The sequence below is a fragment of the Olea europaea genome, chromosome 11 (genome assembly GCF_002742605.1).
Source record: "Olea europaea var. sylvestris chromosome 11, O_europaea_v1, whole genome shotgun sequence".
Lineage (NCBI taxonomy): Eukaryota > Viridiplantae > Streptophyta > Magnoliopsida > Lamiales > Oleaceae > Olea > Olea europaea.
The window spans coordinates 17768931-17792754 of NC_036247.1; the positions used below are offsets into that span (position 1 = coordinate 17768931).

General features: G+C 33.5%; 1 pseudogene; it reads right to left on the bottom strand.

Annotated features, from left to right (window-relative positions):
• Positions 1–6906: 6906 nt before the first annotated feature.
• LOC111404539 lies at positions 6907–23584 on the bottom strand (annotated as a pseudogene).
• Between the last annotated feature and the right edge of the window lie 240 nt (positions 23585–23824).

Genomic DNA, 23824 nt, shown 5'->3' on the forward strand with positions numbered 1-23824 from the left:
ATCTATAAGCATGCAATATCAATCAATTACATAGACCAAATTAAAGAAATGGTCTTTGAATTAAAACGGTAAAATAATGGCTATTGTCTTCTTAACACTAACAAGTTTAGGCTAACATCTTTACGATGACATTTTATAAAAAGTCGTGGAATTTCATCACCTGGAAGATGTAAGTTCACGAAAGAGACATAGAATCAATTTCTTGCTATAGATCTTCAATTTCAAACCTTGAATCTTCAAACTCTTGATGTAATTAGCTCTGAATCTCTTCCAAGCCTTGTTCTCCACATTCTAGAGCGAAGAATGTCCAAGTTAGAGGCCCAAATAGGTTAAATCATTAGCCAGATTGCTTTTCAAAACCTGGACGACTTAAGAAAAGAAACAGATATTTTTCCTGAATTTTGTAGCGTGATCACATGAGACAAAGTGTAGAAGTTCTGCTTTTGCCAAACAAGCCCTTGCGATCACTTTAATTCTGATCTCAAAGTTGCTCAAAATTAAAACCATTTCCAAAAATCCTTCACATGAAAGAAATATATTTACTTTAGCAAAATACTATGCAACAATAGATACAAAAATTATGTACAAAGAAGAAATACTTTATTGGGATAAGTATTCGGAGACTTAATACAAACAGATACAAGTATTAATATGATTTTTCTTCTTCTACATGACTCTTTTTTTACTCTTTTTCTTTTTCTTTTGATATATATATATATATAATTTTTTTTTAACTCACTTTATATATATATATATATATATATATATATATATATGTAGCTATTTTGCTTAGCCATTGATAGTGTCAACGACATGCCGCTTCTACATACAGTTTCTTCTCTCCACTCTAGGGTATATAGCAATTCTCAACACTGATTTTTTACTTTCAATAATTACCAAATGAAGGCTGCTTCTTCCGACACTTTTACCTCATTCTTCCTTGACTAGTGCAATATCTATATTGAGATGAATAATTGGGACTAGACTTCTCATGAATGGTTCATATTTAGGTTCTACTTGGTAGCCAAAAATATTCACAATTTTTTTCAAGCATGGAGTCAACACATATCTAAATAGTTTTTAATGCCAATTTAGATTTTCCTTTCAAATGGACTAGGAGTGCTGTTATATGGCTTCGATTTCGATCAACCTACATTCAAGCTTTTTCAACCTATTCTATACAAGTAACCACTTCAACACACCTTCATGGCGTGCGGCCGCACACCATATAATGTACGCAGTTTACAAATGCCGCTATCAGTTATATGATTTTTACGGCGTGCACTTGCGAGTTTTTTACTTTTAATAGTGTGCAAGCTGTAAATGCGAGATTTACTTTTAATGGCATGTAGCCACACTGTTAATTTAATTTTTAAAAATCTATTTATTTATTTGATTACCAGCACAAATTACACAAATACAATTCCAACTCAACTAAGATGAAAATTAAAATACTTTTTAGTACAAGCTAGCATGAAAAACAACATTAAACTAATTAATTATTCTAAGCTTAAATGAAAAAATTAACCTAAACATTTATCATATAAATAAAATATACCAACCAATGTAACAAATAGTTTCCATTCCCTCAACCAACAGACATAAGTTCAGCCAACACAAATAATTTATTTTACAAACAAAAGAATGCTTTCCAACCACATGAGAGCTTGATTGATAACTAATGGCTTCTTTCTCTAAATATCTCAAGCATGGAAAGCATGGTTACAATAAGACTCGGACTCTTCGAAGAATGTCATATTGTGAAGCTCGATCTAGGTGAGACTTCAGCAATGCTCATTTGTAAGTTGTCTGTACTTGAAATTTCATCAAATTTGAGTGATCAAGTTACACTCAATGGTAATCAATGGCCAGTTAAAAGTGTTAAGATCCACAAAAGCAGGAATGCTAGGAGGACCTAAATTGTAAAGTTATTTGCCTAATGAATTGTGAAATTAAAAGAGAAAAGAATTTAAGCATACCTTCATTGTGATTACAGTGAATCCACTTCGATGTACCTAATTGGTCATGCTATTGTACTTCCTAATGCATCTTCAAGAAGAAAAAGCACACATATAGGACGATATAAGCTGACATTATCAATCACTTCATTAACTCAAACTCTCCAACATTCACTACCAAGTGGTACATGATGCACTAAATCACTTGGATTTGTTGATGCGATTTGACCTTTTGAAACAACATCAGCTTTCCCAAACCAAGATAACAATTTGCATTTCCTGTTTTGAAGGTTATTTGAATCATTCAAGCTTCTGTCTCTAGGTTGTTAAATTCATATCCAAATGTACAATTTATTATTTTGAATATAGAAATTGTATGTAATTTAGAATAGCATTCATTAATTCTAGTTTTCTACTTACATTATCTTCTTGTTCAGCACTCTTATTCTTCATTTGAAACAAAGCTTTTAATTCTTTAATTTCATCTCTCAACTCTTGGAACTGAGTGCGCAAGTTATGATTGTGCACCAAAGCATTCAACTTTGAAGGAGTCGTACCGAAACCAAGACCTCTTACTCGTCCTCGATGTTCTGGACCAAGTACTCTAGCAACACCATCATCTTTAAAGGAGTGTTGGCTTGGAGATGTAACTGTCTCTGAACATGCTTTTATTTTGTTCTAATACGAGGAAATAGATTAATGGGAAAATATTATAAATATAAATTTGAATGACAAAAAATCACTAAAAGCAATATTGTTACCAATGTTTCCCCAGCTGATTCATCAATAGGCTCACCATTTTTTCGTGTATGTCCTCGAATATAAACGTTTATAGAATTTGGGTCTTCACTTTTAGCACGTTGCATTTTACTTATTTCATATATGTGATAACATAAACATTTATAATTTTTCAAGCAAATTTAACTTTTAATTTAACAAATTTTTACCATTTCAGCTTCTAAACGAGCAAATCCCTTTCTACTTGTTGTATGTATTAGGGTTTGACCTACTCCCATCTTTCTGAATCTTTCACTCTTTTCCTACAACATCAATTAGTTCAATTTTTCCATATGTCATCAAGAAAATTTTTGCTAATATCTTTCCAATTTTTCCATGTAATAGCTATGGTCCCAAGCAATGATGATAATTTAGTTGAACCTTTACAAATTGGTTGCTCTCTTTCATTAAACTCTAATGGTAACTTCACGCCTTTTCCCTTGTTGAGATAATTCAATTTTGCTCGACCCCTTCCCTTCTTTCCTTTTTCAATAGTACTAGCACTATTAGGCAATAGTTCTACATCATGTTGCACATCATTTACTTGTATGTTCAGAACAGAATTAGAACATCCTTATGATATTCTTATCCCCTCATTCTCTTCTCTTGTGGCAGCAACATTTAAAGCTTTTTTAGCTCGTTTTAACTTCTTATAGCCTTGACTAGATGACCATATTAAACAAATAAGAAAAACAAGAAATATTTTACTTGAATTTACCAATAAAAATTATTATATATATAATCTGAGAACTTATTTCACCAGGATATGTCATCTTATTCCACTCGTGTAAACATCAACATCAACATCAACAAAACTCAGCTTTCATCATTTGCATCTGCAAAAATAAAGCAAGAAATTATGGAATTAGAGACAATGAAGACATTAACATCAATATAATATCACATAACTAGTAGATTAAAATAGAACAAGAAAGAATCTTAAAGATATACAACTACCATATTCAATATCAATGCCTTCACAATCATGTCTTACATAACCTTTATCTTCGACGGTCATATCAAGTCTTAATGCATCTAAAGTGGATGGAGTATAAACCTCCTCATTAAAATTTTCTAACTCATGAAATCCTCTGGGAGGTACCTTTAATACAATATACCAATTATATGTATCACTCTCTCTAGAATAAAAAACTTGTTTTGCTTGTGAAGCTAAAATAAATGGATTTATTTCAAATTGATGTTATCCTTTATAAAGATTTACCAAGGTAAATCATTCTTCAATCTTGACTCCACTATCTATATTTGCCCAATCACAATGAAACATAGGAATTTTAAAACTATGATAATCTAGTAAATAATATCTCTGATAACCGCGTAATAAGATGTTTTACCAACTACATGGCTTATATCCTTCACACTAGATCAACAAATAGTTTGTGCTTCAATAGAAACACCACTTTTTGTGCACTTCTACTAACATCGGTTGTATAAAATCGATGTCCATTAATAACATAACCAGAATGTGACATCACATCATATCTAGGCCAACGTGTAAACCATTTCAATGTATTAGACATGTTACAATTGTTTGTATGCCTTTCTCTGCAAACCAAAAAGTAAAAATCTCCGTATGTTTCATTTGTAATAAGGTTTCATTCTTGGCAATATGGCAATCTGAATTCTTAATCTCCTCTTTATGCATACTAAATGAAAATAAATAAATAAATACTAAGAGAAGTTTGAGAGAATATTAATCAATTTTAAACTAATAAATTAACTAGCCTCATTAAATTATGTATGGCTCAATTGCAACACTGTTAAACAGTACATAACGATGAGCGACCTCTAACATTTCTGGACTCAAAGTCTTTGAGTTTCCTTCAGAAATAGGACGTCTATCAATAATTGTTTCATTCTCAAAATCTTCATTCCGAGTATATCGAACACCTACTTCAACAACTTGTTTCATGTAACCACTACAAAAATGCATACATTCATCAGCTAAATAACGCTCTACGATGCAGCCCTCAGGTCTTGAATGATTTCTAACATATCCTTTAAGTGTTTTCATAAACCTAATTAATCATTTAATAGGCATTAGATATCTAAGTAATTAGAAAAAGAAAGTTTGAATACTTACAAAAGTATAATAGTAATTTATCTCTCAAATAAATACATCCAACGATATTATAAAGGTCCACCAATATGAACTTCACGCCAAAGGTGGATTGTTAAATGAATTATTATGTCAAAAAAGGATGGGGGAAATACATTTCTAGCATACACAAAGTCACAGCAATATCCTCCTCAAGTTTTTCTAATTTATTTTATCGACGACTCTTTGACATATTTCGTTGAAAAATGCACATAGTCGAAAAATCGCATTTCTTGGTCCTCTAGGTAAAAGTCCTCTTAACGCAACTGATAGCAATTGTTGTATGAGCACATGATAATCATGTGACTTTAGATTTAAAATCCTATTATATGCTAATGATACACACTTTGAAATGTTAGAACTATAACCATCACATAATTTTAAATCAAATAGCCTCTTATATAATAACTCTTTCTCTTTTTTGGATAGCATATATGATGCTGCGGGGAGGTAATATATGTTTCCTTTCAATTTTGGATGAAGCTCCTTTCTAATACCTATATTTAGTAAATCCATACGGGAATTTAAGCCATCTTTTGATTTTCCCTTCACATGCAAAATAGTGCCAAGAATGCTTTCGCAAGCGTTCTTCTCAATTTGCATTACATCCAAATTATGGCGTAAAAGTACTGTCTAAAAACTAACAATATAAATTTAAAAAAGGTTTAAGCAAAGAAATAACTAATTCAAAATAGTTTAGAATGACTAACCTTTCAATATGGTAGCTCAAAGAATATTGACTTTTTTTTTTCATGGCCAATTAGAATATGATTTTTTTTCATCTTTCTTTTCTTCCCCCCATTTTCCTCAATTATTGCTAACATTCTTGATTGAACACATCACTTCTTGACCAGTTAATATTTTGCACATGTGGCTAAAAACCACATACTAGACATACTACTTCGCCTTTCGTAGGATATCCTGATAAGTTCCCATAAGCCGGAAGATCATTAATTGTCCACTTCAGCACAGCTTTCAAATTGAAGGTGGACTTGGTAAATCCATCATATATTTCAACACCAATATTCCACAACTCCTTTAAGTCTTCTATTAGTGGTTCTAGATACACATCTATTGTTGGATTTTAAGCGCAATACTAAAGAGATGAAAAAGAAAATCAACACAAGAATTTACGTGGTTAAACGGCGTGCCTACGTCCACGAGAGCGAAGTAGAGATATCTTTATTCAGTAGTGAAAAATAGGGTTACAACATACTATTTATATTAATCCTATCCTGAGCCCATATAAGACTTGAAAGCCCTCTCCATTCCGTTCGATGGGCTCCGCTCCCCGCCAGCATCGACCCATTTGATCCAAAACTTGTGTTCCATTCTATATGAGCCACATGCACAACATCTATATCATTTCCAGGTTGCTTGGGACCTGGGATTAATAAAGTCAACAATAAATTTTCCTTAGACATGCATAGCCAATGAGAAAGATTATATATAACTAGTATCACTGGACAACAACTATACCTAGAACTTAGGTCACTGAAGGGATTAAATACATCAGAAGAAAGGTCAAGCCTAAGATTTCGTGGTTCAGATGCAAAACAAGGTCATTTTTTATCAATTCTCTCCCAAGCTAATGAATCAACTGGATGACGCATTTTCCTATCTAGACTTTTGTGATTTAGTGTTTTGCCTTATCAAGTGACCTAAACATTCTTCTAAATTGTTGTATAATCGGAAAATATCGTAAAACATTTTCAGTTTTCCCTTTTTGAATCTTCTTAGTCCGTTCATTAACTTTCCACCGCGAAGATGCACATTTTGGACATGTCTCAAAATTCTCTAGATCATTTCTAAACAAACATCAATAATTTACGCATGCATGTATCTTCTCATACCCCAAGTCAAAGGTTTGCAATAACTTTTTTATTGAATTGCAAGAATTAGGAAGGGAGAAGTTTATTGAAACCATTGTCAAATATACCATATGTAGCTTTAAGCTTGTATAAGACAACAATTGCAAATATCCTTATATACTTTGTACAACCAGGATATAGAGGAATTTCTACGCCCTCATATAAATTTGAAAAATCTTTCTCTCTATCTCTCTTCATTCCCGGGTTCCGCACTATTATCATCCTGAAAAAATGCATCTCTATACATCATATACGTCTCTATATTTTCTACATCTTGAAGAGGCAATGATGCTGCATTCAATTTTTCCCCATGAAACACCCATGTAGTAAATGTAGGATCCATGCCATTAATGATCAAATGCCCATACATTATATCAAAATGTTGGTGAAATAGGTTTTTACAACATTTGCAAGGACATATGACATTTTCTGGATTCCTTGCATTGGCTTGCACCATATTTACAAATTTTCTTGCACCACATTGATATACCTCTGAAACTCAGAAAAAATGCTAAATAAATCATCTAAAAAGCATTTGAAGACATATTTTAAAATACTCTGAATTTAAGAGGAAAAGATAACCTTGTAACCTTGATAAGTGTATCCAATCTTTATCCATGGTAATATACCAACACTATTAAGTTATAATCTGTTATAACATAGTATAAACAATTATATTAGGACATCTTAGAAATCAAGTTCCAATTAGGTAAGTCATTTTGCCAATAAAGTTTCACACAAACTGAAATTACAAAAAATTAATTCAAACCTCAATTGAAATAGGCAAAATTGGAACCGTCACAAACTCCTTCAACACTGTTGAGAAATTAATAGAGAACTTGGTTAAGAATGTGACCATAAAGTGGGGAGGGAGGAAAGGAGGGAAAGAAGTTGCTAGTTAAGAATGTGACCATAAAAGGGAGGAAAGGAGGGAAAGAAGTTGCTACCTGATTTGAAAAAAATCAACTTTTTTTTATCTGAATAGGTGCAGGTCCCATTAACCAATAAAATTTGTATACTATTCAAAAATTCTACCACTTCTCATACACTGTATGACTAATATTTGCAAAAAAAAAAAAAAATCACATGCAGGATTTATCAGAGGAATTCTGCCTGTTCAAAATATAATTCAATAATGGACATTAGACAATGGATTAATTATAATAAAGAACCCATACCCATTGGAACATATGGAGCATACGTTGATTAATGAACATGAACATACGTTAGACAACAGTATATTGTTAGGATTAATTTTTTGTCCAATGAGAATTCGAGAAGCTGGGAACTTCAATTTCAATTGGATCTCTACATCAACGTAGGCTGGTCCAATTGATAAAAGGGCAGACTTGCTGTTGAAATAAAGGAGGCTGGTGGCTGATTTGTATTGAGATATACATAGAAGTTGGCTACTGGCAGGGAGAATTGGAGAAAAACATTGCAGCCAATTTGAACTCTTATTGACACCAAAAAGGGGGCTTCTTTGGGCGAAATTTATATATAAACACAACACAGGCAAGCCAAGAAAAAGAAATCAGGGAACAAGTGGAATTTCACTTAAAAACGACTGTCAACATGATTGAAATTGGATTGGGAGAAGAATTCGGATACATAGAGGATTGTGGCTATATATATATTTCACACGCACACGCCAACAAAAAAGAGGAGGAAAACACAGAATGGCAGCTGAAATTTATACACACACACACACACGGCTACCTTCGGTATATTTACACATCAAAAAGAGAGAAGCTTACTGACATTGGGGAAATGTGTTGGGAAGTAAAAACATAGATGAAGAATTAAAATTCTAGCAAGGCCTTCAGTTATATCTGTAAAAAGCCTGAACAATGCCTGTCCTCTTCAAGTTAGTGATTCTTTGCTAAAGCCAATGATGTGAGCTCCAAGTGGGATCATCCAAGTGTAAGTGTTATGCCCTAGGTTCAATCAACCTTAGACATAAATACTTTTGATATATAATTAATGCAATTTAATAGCAGATCTATTATTTAATTAATAAACAATTAAATTAAATAATAGAGTACGTAGATTCAAATCTTCATAATTTGTTAATCACAAGGAGTTGTGATTGTGAAATACAAATTATATATGATTGAATCTTAAATCGTCTGTGGTCGTAAGTAATAACGAGATACGGATATCGTTATTACGGATAGACTATCACGTGTGGCATTTCTTACTTGTGAAGTAAGTAGCTGATCTCACAAGTTAAAGTGTGGTGATGCTTACATGAACACATAGATGTTTTGTTATAGAAGAAAACATTGGAGACCCGTCGAGAGATTTCACATGGATAACTATTTGAGTGTCAGCGGTTAATCTCTAACGTTCGGTAGTGGGATTGGTCCTTTTGACTTGAGGTCGTCATAGTACCTTATATAAGGATGGTCATGCTTTGACGGTGTTGGATGTTGCTCTGCCAAGAGCTGCTAATACGGCATCATTCGAGTATATCAAGAATTATATGAAGGTTGTGAATGACCAATAGAGGATTCGTTACTCTTAGATAGTAAGAGATTATGATCTGCATTTCATTCAATTAAGTCGATAACGAAATACTTAGCCAAGGTGTACTCATAAGTCGAAAAGGAGTTTTTGATTTATATTGACTTAATAGTGGAGTGAAAGATATGATCGATAATCGAGATCGACACACTTCCATATCTCATAATTGATCGGATCATATTGATGAATCGATTATAGTTTCACCGTAAACGAACGAGTTTGATTTTGTTATACCACGTGACATTTTTCGTCGCATGTATTGCCCTAACACATTGCTGGATGTCAATCTGGAACAGCGAGTATGATTGGTGATAAATTAAAATGGTGTTTTAATTTATCAATTTTGATTAGATCAAAATAATATTTCACGTCGCTAGGTATCATGATCGGGAACCTGATGGGTCGCACACAAAAGGAGAACAGGAAGATTGTGATTTGTCAATTAATTAATTTAACAAGTGTTGAATAAATTAATTAATTGGGTTGCTTATTTATAGGCCTGAATTGATTAATTGGATTAATTAATTTACGGACCAAATTTAATTAAATGTTGGACCGGGTCAGGCCAAACCCGTTCGGGCTTATATAAATATGATTAGAGTTTTCAAATTTGTAGAGATTTTTCATTATTCTTGCTAGCACAAGAAAAATCCTAATATTACAATCTTGTTCTCTGTGTGGATCACCGTTGGAGGCTGGACAATTGGACAACTGTGGGTGGCGAATCAAGATCATTGAAACAAAGAAAAGCAAAGGAATTTGCAGATCTAAAAAGAGGTATGACTTTTATCACAATTTCCACCTAAATACAAAGATGAATACTGGTGGGAATCGAAAATTATTTTAATTTTCGCTACGCATGTTAAGTAGATTCCCAACAGTAGTATCAGAGCCTACTTTGTATTTGTTAGAAATTGCTTAATATTTTTGTGCAATCAAAGGTTGATTGTTATACATTTTTCTAGTTTCTAGCAACTAAAAAATTTGATTTCCATATTTTTGAAATCTTATTTTGAAAAGAAAATAAATTCTTGGGTCATATAAAAAATAAAAAACATAGTAGGCGGCAGTTGCGGTGGTAGAGCGCACCACCGCCCATGAAACTACAGGGGCAGCAGGCGCCACTGTCAGTGGCGCCTGTCTCCATACTGGAGCGGCATACACTGCCGCTAAAATTGTAGCGGCAGCGTTGCCACTGCACAGCAGCTCGAAGCTGCTACAGGCCACGTCCTGCGGCCGCTTGACAATGACAGCGCATGGTCAACGCAATGGAGATGGCACCGGTCGATGCTGGAGCCGCCAAGAAATTGGGGTGAATTTTTTAGGGTTTTTCTTTGCAATAGGGTTCACAGTCAATTTCAATTGGAGACGGGGGCTTGCATTGTAATTTTTGAAGTTTAAAGGGGCCACCTGTAATTAAAGAAAAGGGTCAATTTGCAATCTTTAAATAAGGGATCGTTTTGTGTTATTTAATAAAATTAGGACCTTGCTTGCAATTACACTTCGGTGGACAGTATGTAAATAATGTAATGAGGGTCTTTTCATAATTTGAGAAATTGGAGGGGCCTATTTGATATTTTTAAAATGGGTCAAATAGAAAATTCTCAAAAGTGTTTTGAATTTAAATTTAGAAGTGTTTTAAATTTGATTTTCAAAAATGGTTTGACCCCGGTATTTTCAATTTTGACCCAGTTAGAATTTTATTTAAAACTGACTACTTTTTATATTTTCGATAAAATATGATTTTAACTTAAATATTAAATTTGACCCTGAATTGAATTTTATTTTATTAATTCAATTTAAATTAGAGTTGGACTCTAATTTAATACTTAATCGAAATTTGATTTTAATTAATTATTCACCCGATTATATTTTTGAAATTAGCATTGGATTCGAATATGATATTTAATTAAAATTTCTAAATTGTGTCACCCTAAAATTTTATTTAAGATTAGAGTTAGACTCTAATTTGTGTTTAATTAAAATTTGATTTTAATTAAACATGTTTGCCCTAAGATCTTGGAATTAGAGTTGGAATCTAATTTTGTTATTTAATTAAAATTTGATTTTAATTAAATTCAACCGCCTTAAGTTATGAAATTAGAGTTGGACTCTAATTTGATATTTAATTGAAATGTGAGTTTAATTAAATAGCCCGCACTATAATTATGGAATTAGAGTTTGATTCCAATTTGATCTTTAATTAAAATTGGATTTTAATTAAATATGGCCGCTAATTAAATAATAGATTAACATGATTAATTAATTATTTAATTGTTCCGATCCATTTATCTAAAGAGTTTAGATGATCTTAATTGCTAGAAACTTGAAACGTGTTTACATATAATATTGGATATTATATTAGCCTACATTTATGTGATGAATGTATTATTAGTGGACGATTATGGATTTGACCATATGGATGTGTTGAATGGTTGATTTTTATTCTTGTCGTTTTGTGAGCCTGCGAGCTCGTTATTATTGTTATTATTATGGGCATACGAGCTCTTAATCATTTTGAACCTGGGAGTCCATTATTGTTATTGTTGCTATGGGCCTACGAATCCAATTTCATATAGGTCTGCGTGCCAATTAGTATAGAATACATGTTGCAGCTGGACTAATTGAAGACACACGAAGAGGAGGAAACCATGAAGATGGTGCATTGATACTGATCAATGCGATACCCCCTATGAATTGACCAACTAGCCTTCATCATGGCTCGGGAAGACTAGATAGTAAAATTTCATAATCTTCCACACTATTAAATTATATATATATATATATATATATGTGTGTGTGTGTGTGTGTGTGTGTGTGTGTGTGTGTTAGATGTGTAATATAACATATATGATTGTTACAATGAGACTTTTGAATGCAAAACCCCTCAATAAAATATTAAGTCACATTTATAATCGTCTTCCATCATTATAGTGAAAAATCAGAGTCTCAAATCGTCTCAGTTTGTTGAGTACACTCAAGGTTGGTCTATTAGAGATATGTTTGACACTATGAAATATCAAATATTTCTGAATGACGGGTTTGATTTAACTAAAATTTATCTTTTGTTGAATACACTTAAGGAGATAAATTTTAGATGCATGTTAAGCTAACAAATAAGATGTGTGAAGACAAAGAGTTGTCAGCTTAACGATCTCGGAGTTGTATGGAGATACAATTGATAATAGTATCTACCCAAATATTATATTAAGGCTTGTTGAGTACACTCAAGGTCTTAACGATCTAGGAGTCAAGTATGGATTCCACAAATTTATGTGAGAGAGTCATAAATTTGAATTAAACAGTAAGAGGATAATTAATCTAATAAAAGTCCATGTTAAATTAATTGATGCATTTTATATATTATTCTTATTATTTTCGTCATTTACATTTATATTGAATCCTAAGTAACTATATGTTTTGAATGACATACTGAATGCCAACAACCAAACTGAATTTTCTTGATTGGCACTGCAATCTGAGAATTGTTCTTAGACATGAGAAAATTGGTTATGTCCTTAAGTAGTCCTTTCTAGAGACATCTGCTGATGGCTCGATTAAGAAAGAGATGGCTACTGTAATAAATACAGTGATGACGATAGTACTACACATATGTGATGCTTACAACTATGTCACCTAAGTTACAAAAGCAACTTGAGAGTATATATGCTTACACATGATTTTTTGCAAAGAGTTGTATGACAATAATCATGTGTGGAAGAATATGAGATTTCCAAGCAACTATATCGTTGCGAAATGACAGAGGAATCTTCAGTCAGTGCTCATGTACCGAAGATGATTGACATTGAGAAGTGTCTTAACTGAGTTCAATCATAAATACGAACTAAGTATTGACTTAGTTTTGCAATCTCTGTCAGAGAGTTATTCATACTAATTATGAATTATGATTTGAATAAGCTCGAATGTACACTCATTGAGTTGCTGAACATGCTTAAGACTGTTGAGCCCAATATCAAAGGTACAAGTGAGCAAGTCATTGATTTCTCTTAGGATATTAAGAGAAAGTCTAAAGGGGCTTTGTGAAAGCGTCCAACATCACTAAGACCATCAAAGCGAAGGACAATACCAAATCTAATGACCTTTGATTTCATTATAGAATGAAAGGTCATTGGAAGAAATATTGCATGGCTTATGTCTACTTCATGAGTTTCTTAGGTTTTTGATATTAGATGTAGATCTCATATTTATACGAATATGGAGAAACTAAATAAAAATAGACCTCTACGAAAGGGAGAAGTTGACCTACAGGTTGAAGATGAGCAAAGGTTGCTGCATTGCCTGTAGCAATATACTTCTTACCATTGCCTTTTGATTTAGTATTGGAATTAGAGAAATGTCGCTTTGTACCCACCATAGCTGAAACATTAAAATGAATTTCATGTTCGGACATGAACTATTTTAATATTAAGGACAATTATTGTTCTTGTTTATCTTGATAAATATCTTAATGGCTATGGTTAATTATAAAATGACGTTTATATTCTTTAATACTAAGGATTCTATAATGAGTATAGAAATTATAAGGCATAAATGCGATAATCTAACTATTACCGAAATCTGGCATGGTAGACTTTGTCATATAGATGAAATGCAATATTACATAGAGATGTGTACGTGGAGTCAATTGATTTTGAATCATTTGATAAGTGCATATCATGCCTATTAGGCACAATGACCAAATCTCCTTTCAGTTGAAAGGGAGAAATGTCTGTATAAATATTTGTATGATACATAGTGATGTATATGGACCTATGTCAATTAATGTCAGATGAGGTTTCTCTTATGTCATCAATTATCATGTATATTTGATGAAATTCAAGCATGAAGTCCTTGAAAGGTTCAAAGGGTTCAAGCTAGAAGTAGAGAAACAAATAGGAAAAGATACCTTCACATTAAGATCCGATCGAAGTGAGAGTATCTTAAAGATAAAATCTAGATTATCTAAGAGAGAATGAGATTCTCTTGCAGTGGACTCCTCCATATACACTGCAACATAGTGGTGTATCTAAAAGGAGGAATCATTAGCTATTAAATATAGTGCGATTAATAAAAAGCCATAAAATCTCCAAAAATCATTTTTGGGTCATGCATTGATTGCAGTGTGCAACACACTAAAATATGTCACATCTAAGTTGGTTAACAGAACTCCATACGAGTTATGGAAAGACAATAGTCCCAAGTTATCTCATATGAAAGTTTTGGGCCATAACGCTTATTTATAGCGCCTTAAATCGGATAAGTTTGAGACTAAATCTGATAAATACATATTTGTAGGATATTTAAGTATATATTCTATTATCGTGAAGAAAGTCTTCATCTCACGACATATCGTCTTCTTAGAGAAAATGTTTACTCTAGGGGAGGACAATGTGAGCAAAATAGAACATGAAAGAGTTCAAGAGTCCACAAATAGAGTTAGCCAAGTAGATGAATCCGAGTTTGATCCCGTATCTGATATGGGACATACTTTTGATCAAGAAGTAGAGACTCCTGGAGACATGACAGCTCTATTTAAATCTAGTAGGATCATTCGACCTTGAAGAAGGTGCGAATCCACTATTACTAATCAGGTATTACTGATCCAGGATAATAAACCTGCTAGTTGCACCAAAATAAAGTCAAATGTTGACTTAAAAGAGATAGCAAGAGGCCATGAAACTCGAGATGAACTCGACGTATGTGAATAAGGTTTGAACCTTGGTCGAGCCTCCTGAAGGAATACAACCCAAAATTTTTTGTAAATAGTTTAAAAGGAAAAGATCGACATGGATGGGAATATCCATATATACAAAGTAAGGCTAGTAGTAAAGGTTAAGTGTTGACCTTGGTGAAACTTTTTTTTCTGTAGTCTTGCTGAAGTCCATTCGGGTTTTGCTTGCAACAGTTGCATACCGTGACTATAGGTTAAGAGAAGTCTCTTGGAACTGAAATCTTCGATTTGATAGAAAAGTCAACGTGTTTGATTTTATCAATTTTGAAGACGAATTGTGTGTTTACAAAAAGATAGTGGGAGTATTATCGTACTCATGATATTATAGAAAAATGACATCCCTATGTTTCAATCGTTGAAATAATAGTTGTTAAAGGATTTATTCATAAATGATATGGGAGAAGCAACTTGATCTATAGAGGTAGATCTAGAAGATTTCTTAACTCATCCTAATTTACATAAATGAAATCTTGAGAAAGATTTCATATGGAGAAACTGGTTTACTTTTAAGCGGTATGTTGGAAATGTTCCAAACGTGAAGCAACCATTGATTCAATAGCAGAAACCTAATATATGATTACTTCAGAAGTAGCAAAGAGTTGCAATGTGGATCATGATGTTCATAAATGAACTTGAAGTAGTTTCTGATATTGTTGATTACATGCCCTTGTATTGTGATAACAATTGAGCCATCGTGAAAGCGACGGAACTAAGGTCTCATCAATGATCGAAACATGTATTAAGGCGGTATAATCTCATAAGAGAGATAATACATAGAAATGACGTAAAGAGAAGAACAAATTCCCACATTTAACAACATTGCAGATCTACTGACAAAGAGTTGTCGTAGCATAAACATGATCGTCATGTAGACTCTTATAATATTGGATACATAAGTGATTGGATCTAGTGCAAGTGGGAGTTTGTAAGTGTTATGCCCTAGGCCCAATCAACCTTGGACATAAATATTTTTGATATATAATTAATGCAATTTAATGATAGATTTATTATTTAATTAATAAACAATTAAATTAAATAATAGAGTCCTTATATTCAAATATTCGTAATTTGTTAATCACAAGAAGTTGTGATTGTGAGATACAAATTACATATAATTAAATCCTAAATCGTCCGTGGTCGTAAGTAATAATGAGAAACGGATATCGTTACTACGGATAGACCATCACGTGTGGCATCTCTTACTTGTGAAGTAAGTAGCTGATCTCACAAGCTAAAGTGTGGTGACACTTAAATGAACACGTGGATGTTTTGTTATAGAACAAAACATTGGAGATCCGTCGAGAGATTCTACATGGATAACTATCTAAGTGTCAGTGGTTAATCTCTAACGTTCGGTAGTGGGATTGGTCCTTTTGACTTGAGGTCGTCATAGTACGTTATATGAGGACGATCATGCTTTGACGGTGTTGGATGCTTCTCTGTCAATGGCCGCTAATATGGCATCGTTCGAGTATGTCAAGAATCATATGAAGGTTGTGAATGATCAATAGAGGATTCATCACCCTTAGATCGTAAGAGATTATGATCTGCATTTTAGTCAATTAAGTCGATAACAAAATCCTTGGCCAAGGTGTTCTTATAAGTCGAAAAGGAGTTTTCAACTTTTATTGACTTAATAGTGGAGTGAAAGATATGATCGATAATCGAGATTGACACATTTTCATATCTCGTAATTGATCGGATTATATTGACAAAGGGATTGTAGTTTCAAGGTAAACGAACAAGTTTGATTTTGTCATACTACGTGACATTTTCCGTCACATGTATTGTCCTGACACATTGCTAGATATCAATCTGGGACGACGAGTGTGATTGGTGATAAATTAAAAGGGTGTTTTAATTTATTAATTTTGATTAGATCAAAATAATATTTCACATCGTTAGACATCGTGATCGGGAACCTGATGGGTCGCACACAAAAGGAGAACTGGAAGATTGTGATTTGTCAATTAATTAATTTAACAAGTGTTGAATAACTTAATTAATTGGATTGCTTTGTTATAGGCCTGAATTAATTAATTTGATTAATTAATTCACGGACAAAATTTGATTAAATGGGTTAATTAAATGTTGGATCTGGTTAGGCCAAGCCCATTCGGGCTTATATAAATATGATTAGGGTTTTCAAATTTGTAGAGATTTTTCATTATTTTTGCTAATACAAGAAAAATCTTAATACTACAATCTTGTTCTATGTGTGGATCACCGTTGGAGGTTGGACAATTGGACAGCTGTGGGTGGCGAATCAAGATCATTGGAATAAAGAAAAGCAAAGGGGTTTGCAGATCTAGAAAAAGGTATGACTTTTATCACAATTTCCATCTAATTGTTGGAAAAATAATTAGTTGCAATAGTGGTCAGAATAATATAATGCAAAAATATAAAACTTATCGTCCGATCGAGTCTCGTGACAGCACGATGTTCTAAAGTGAAATTGCCCATCGATAATTGCTGCGACCTCCGTGGAAAATCACTCCCAGGATACAATGATCGTAAACCACTTGTGCAGCAATCACGAATGATTTTTCTAGACCTCTCAATTATACTCCAGAATATATGTAAAAACCCAAGTATTCAGAATATTAAAAAGAGGATTGATGCAAGATGTTTTTATGTGTATTTTTCCCAAGACGAGATATGGGCTAATATAGGCAAGATGGAAGTAACAGTCTCCACCATGACCAAAGAGTAATGTAGAATTTTAATGACTGAGTAGTGGATATTTTAATGCCTGTTAATGAGTTGTTACAAAAACAAACAGTCAGAAAATACTGGCTAGTTTTACCCATTAAATAATAAAAAAAATTATTTTAGTCAAGGAAGCCCAAGAGCCCAAGGCCCCAATCAAGACATTTTAATATTTGCGTGAAAAGTGACTCGAACCCCTGACGTCCCACACAGATGCCACATTTCCCACCACTTTGGCACTTTATCTAATTTGATTATTTCTTTCACATTTTATATTTATACCATAAATATATAACAATCCCCCACATGAAAGAAATAAGATAAATGAAAATATTACTCTAGAGTCAGTAGAAAACATGCAGGCTTAGGTGTTTATCGATTTGAACCTTGGCTTTGTATATTCTATCGAGAACTATGTCTTGAACTCTACAATTATAGTTGCAAACTGAGACAATAGAACACACACATGATTTCTAGAACAGTCATTGAGTTCTCGCGGTTGTGTTCATTTCGGCCGTGAACTTTCCCAGTTTCTTTGAGTGCTCTAGAGAATTCGCCTCAATTCTCATAGGAAGTGGCCCCACTTCCACGCTCAAATAGGTGCTACTATCAAGAGTGCACTGTATCTAAACACCCCCACTAAATATAAGCTATAGTAAGCATTAAGAGCATTAGCTCATCCTCTAATCAATACAGTTGGTACTACGTATCATAAGGAGGGGTTTTGAATAAATCCAATGTAGTACCCTCACAGACCACTCCAATAACTTTGTTGTCCCATTGAACCTTGACCATGGGATCTCCAATTGTAAAGTTGGGTTTCCATTATAGGTGATCTAATAAATAATAGGCTTTAGCCCCATCCTCCTCGATGTTTGTTGAATTAGCTCTCTAGCCAATCCTTTGGTTAATGGGTCAGCAATGTTATCACTTGACTTTACTTAGTCAATAGCTATAATCCCATCCTTAAGCAGCTGACGCACAGTATTGTGCCTCCTACGAATATGTCTAGACTTTCCATTGTAGGATGAATTTTGAGCTCTTGAAATAGCTGCTTGACTGTCACAATGTATTGAAATAGTTGGAAATGGTTTAGACCACAAAGGAACATCCATAAGAAAATTCCTTAACCATTCAGCCTCCTCATCTGCCTTATTTAAAGCCATGAACTCAGATTCCATAGTAGATCTAACAATGCAGGTTTGCTTAGTGGATTTCCAGGAGATAGCACCGCCTGCTAATGTAAACACATATCCACTTGTAGATTTACTTTCATTGGTATCGAAAATCCAATTAGCATCACAATATGCCTCAAGTATAGCAGGGAATTTGGTATAATGTACTCCCCAGTCTAGAGTGTATCTCAAATACCTCAAGACTCGAATGAGAGCATCCTAATGTTCACCGTTAGGATTACTAGTATATCTGCTAAGTCTACCGACAGCATATACTATATCAGGTCTTGTACAGTTCATGAGATACATGAGACTGTCGATTACTTTAGCATACTCTAAAGCAAAAACACTAGGACCTGAATGTTTTCTCAAATGACGACTTGCATCATAAGGTGTTTTAGCAGGAATACAGTTGTATTGATTAAACTTCCTAAGCACCTTCTCTACATAATGTGATTGGGTCAATATAATTCTTTCAGAATGTTTTACTATTTTGATTCCTAGAATAACATCAGCAATACCCAAATCTTTCATTTCAAAGTGCTTGTTCAGAAACTGTTTAGTTTTATTAAACACTTCTAAACTAGTTCCCATAATCAGCATATCATCAACATATAAGTAAATTATCACACCACAATTATTTTCAAATTTGCCATATATGCATTTATCTGGTTCATTTATCACATAACCACTTGATGTCAAAACTATATCAGATTTTTCGTGCCATTGCTTAGGAGCTTGTTTAAGGCCATAAAGGGATTTTTTAAGTCTACATACTTTATCCTCAAGGCCTTCTACAACAAATCCTTCAAGCTGATCCATATAAATCTCCTCTTCTAAGTCTCCATTTAAAAATGCAGTCTTGACATCCATTTGATGCATAATAAGATCATACAGTGAAGCAATTGCAATTAACATCCTGATAGAGGTAATCCTAGTAACGGGTGAATAAGTATCAAAAAAGTCAACTCCTTCTTTTTGTCTATAGCCTTTAGCTACAAGTCTTGCTTTATACTTATCAATTGAACCATCAGGTTTAAGTTTTTTCTTAAACAACCATCTATACCCAATTGTCTTACATCCTTGAGGTAAGTCAACTAACTCCCAAGTATTATTAGACATAATTGAATCATATTCACTATTTACAGCTTCCTTCCAAAATATAGAATCTGGTGAAAACATAGCTTCACCAAAAGTACTAGGATCATCCTCTACTAAGTAGGTTATAAAATCAGGACCGAAAGAAGTAGTGGTCCTAGGTCTTTTGCTTCTCCTAATTTCAGCTTCTTCTAATTCAGATGGCTCCTTTCTAACACTAGGAGGAATACTAAAAGAAATGCTTGGTCCTTCAGACTTTTCTTTAAACAGAAATCTATTTTCAAAAAATTCAACATCTCTAGTTTCAAATATTGTGTTCTTTTCGATCAAATTATTTTTAGAGTCAATGACTAAAAATCTGTAGGCATTAACAGTTTTCGGACCAAGTTTAGTTCTCTTAGGTGCTGGAATAGAAGCTTTAGCTAAACACCCCCACACTTTAAGATATTTATATGAAGGTGTTCTGCCCTTCCACATTTCATAAGGAGACTTATTATTTTTCTTACTCGGAATTCTGTTAAGAATATAACATGCAGTAAGAAGTGCTTCCCCCCACACGTTAAAAGGTAATCCAGAAGAGCTTAGCATTGATATGACCATATCCTTAAGGGTCCGATTTTTCCTTTCAGCTACAACATTAGATTGGGGAGAATAAGGTGGAGTAGTCTCATGAATAATGCCATTCTCAACACAAAATTTATCAAAACCTCCAATATATTCTCCTTCCCTCTCAGATCTTAAAACTTTAATAGTTTTGTCTAGCTGATTTTCTACTTCAGTTTTATAGGAAATAAATTTTGAATAGCTTTCATCCTTGCTCTTAAGTAAATAAATATAACAATATCGAGAATAACCATCAATGAAACTTAAGAAATATTTATTTCCACCACGAGTAACATATCCTTTTAAGTCACATAAATCAGAATGTATCAAACTTAAAACCGAAGTCCTATCAACACGAGGAAATGGTTTTCGAGCATATTTAGATTCAACACACGTTTCACATTTTGAACTTGGACAATTATCGATTTTGGGAATGTTTCCCAAAGTCATTAATTTTTTAATGGAAATTTCATTAACGTGTCCAAGTCTAGCATGTCACAAATCATAAGAATCCAACAAGTAAACGAAAGAACTAGATGCTTTATTGTTAATCACAGAGACATTGAGTTTAAACAGACTCTCATCTGCATACCGTTTTCCAACAAAGGAACCACCCTTAGACAGTACAACTTAACCACTTCCAAATACAATCTTAAAACCCTTTTTGACTAAGATTGATCCAGACACTAGATTTTTCCTAATATCAGGTACATAAAGGACATCCTTCAAATTAAGGATATTTCCAGAAGTAAATCTAAGCGTCACAGTTCTTTTTCCCTCGATTTTGGAGGAGGAAGCATTCCACATGAACAGACATTCTCCATCACTAGCAGGAGTGAATGAAGAAAATGCACCTCTCGTGCAGCAAATATGCTTGGTGGCTCCAGAATCTACCCATCAGTCTGTCATGTTGCTTACTAGATTCACTTCTGTCACCGTAGCAGAGAAATTCCCATCCTCTACCACATGTGCCTGATGCTTCACAGCTTTTCCTTTCCTATTTCTACAATCATTTGCAAGGTGACCTGGTTTATCACAAATAAAATAGTCACCAACAATTTTATTCTTAAACTGGGGTTTAGACCGATTGTTCTTTCCTACAAATTGTTTTCCCTTGTTTCTGCCTTTAAAATTCTGACCCCTTGTAAAATTTTCAATTGGTTTCTTACTGCTAGAACTTCCGTCAATAAGGTTGGCCTTGGCATCAAAATCTGGCCTTTCTTTACGTTCTACCATTCTATTGTCCTCTTCAATTCTAATCCTGATAATCAGATTCTCTAAGGATATTTCTTTTCTCTTATGCTTTAAACTATTTTTATACTCTTTCCTAGAGGGTGGCAAATTTTCAATTATAGCTTACACTTGAAAGCCCTCATAGACTTTATATCCTTTAGCAATAATTTAGTGAATTATAATCTGCAATTATTTAACTTGACTGACCACAGTTCTAACATCATTCATTTTAAAATCTCAAAACTTTCCCACAACAAATTTCTTAGTTCCAGCATCTTCTGTAGCATATTTCTTTTGTAATGAATTCCATAACTCTTTTGCAAATTTACATGAGTAGTAAACATCATATAAATTTAACGTCAAACAATTCAGAATATAATTCCTGCACATATAATCCTTATGTTCCCAATTAGCTAAATCCTCTATTTCCTTATCAGTACGATTATCAACAATTACAAAAATGGGTTTATCTGATTCAATAGCATCAACGACTTTAAGTGTTGTCAAATAAAATCGCAGTTTCATTTGCCATATCTTAAAATTCTTTCGATCAAACAACTCAGGCTTTTTAGAATACTTAGGAACAGATATATCTAATGCAAACATGGCAACTAATTATAAAGATAATTTCACTTTAGATTGTTGGAAAAATAATTAGTTGCAGTAGTGTTCAGAACAATATAATACAGAAATATAAAACTTATCGTCCGATCGAGTCTCGTGATAGCACGATGTCCTAAAGTGAAATTGCCCGTCGATAATTGCTGCAACCTCTGTGGACAATCACTCCCAGGATATAACGATCGTAAATCACTTGTGCAGTAATCACGAATAGTTTTTTCTAGAACTCTCAATTGTACTCCAGAATATATGTAAAAACCCAAGTATTCAAAATATTAAAAGGAGGATTGATGCAAGATGTTTTTATGTGTATTTTTCCCAAGACGAGATATAGGTTTATATAGACAAGATGGAAGTAACAGTCTCCACCATGACCAGAGAGTAATGCAGAATTTTAATGACTTAGTAGTGGGTATTTTAATGCCTGCGAATGGGTTGATACAAAAATAAACAGTTAGAAAATACTGGCTAGTTTTACCTATTGAATAATAATAAAAAATTATTTTAGTCAAGGAAGCTCAAGGCCCTAATCAAGACATTTTAATATTTGCTGAGTAGTAACTCGAACCCTTGACGTCTCATACAGATGCCACATTTTCCACCACTTTGGCTCTTTATCTAATTTGATTATTTTTTTTCACATTTTATATTTATACCATAAATATATAACACTAAACCCAAAGATGAATCCTGGTGAAAATCGAAAATTATTTTAATTTTAACTGCGCATGTTAAGTAGATTCCCAACACCAAGAACCTACAAACCAGAATGATATGGTCCAAAGAAGTGTGACCTGTAGAATGGTCTCTGCAGTTCATTGCACAGTCCAAGGTTTCCCAATCACTCTAAACATTTCACCTACAATCTCACCAAGAGTTGAAACCCAATTTCTTTTGTTAAGATTTGGTTTATCAACATCCACCTTCTCCAACTCCTCATGAAGAACCTTCCCAGTAGACTTGGGATTTGGGGTGCCTGATGAAAATTCTTCATGCCTAAAGCACAAGATTTTCCTCTTCTTTGTAGTTGAGAAACTGCGATGAGATTCCGGGACCTGAGTGAGAGGGAAAATCAACATAGGGATGAATTTCGAAGCCCTAAATCTAGGGCTTGATGCTGAAAGGGGGAGAGACGGAATGCAATTTGAGCATAGCAACATCTTCATCTTAGGCTGGTTATAAAAAATCCCTAAATTTAAGAGATAAAGGAGTATACGAATACATGAATTTTACACATTTTTCACCTTTTCCCTCCTAGTACTATAGTACACATATACAAATTCACAATAAATCACAAATAAACAACTTGTTAATCTGTGAATCACCAATCAATCCATAAATGACCTAAAAGCTCAGAAGAAAAAAAAATAGAGAGGGCTCACAAGTCACATGCTCTAGTGGCACTC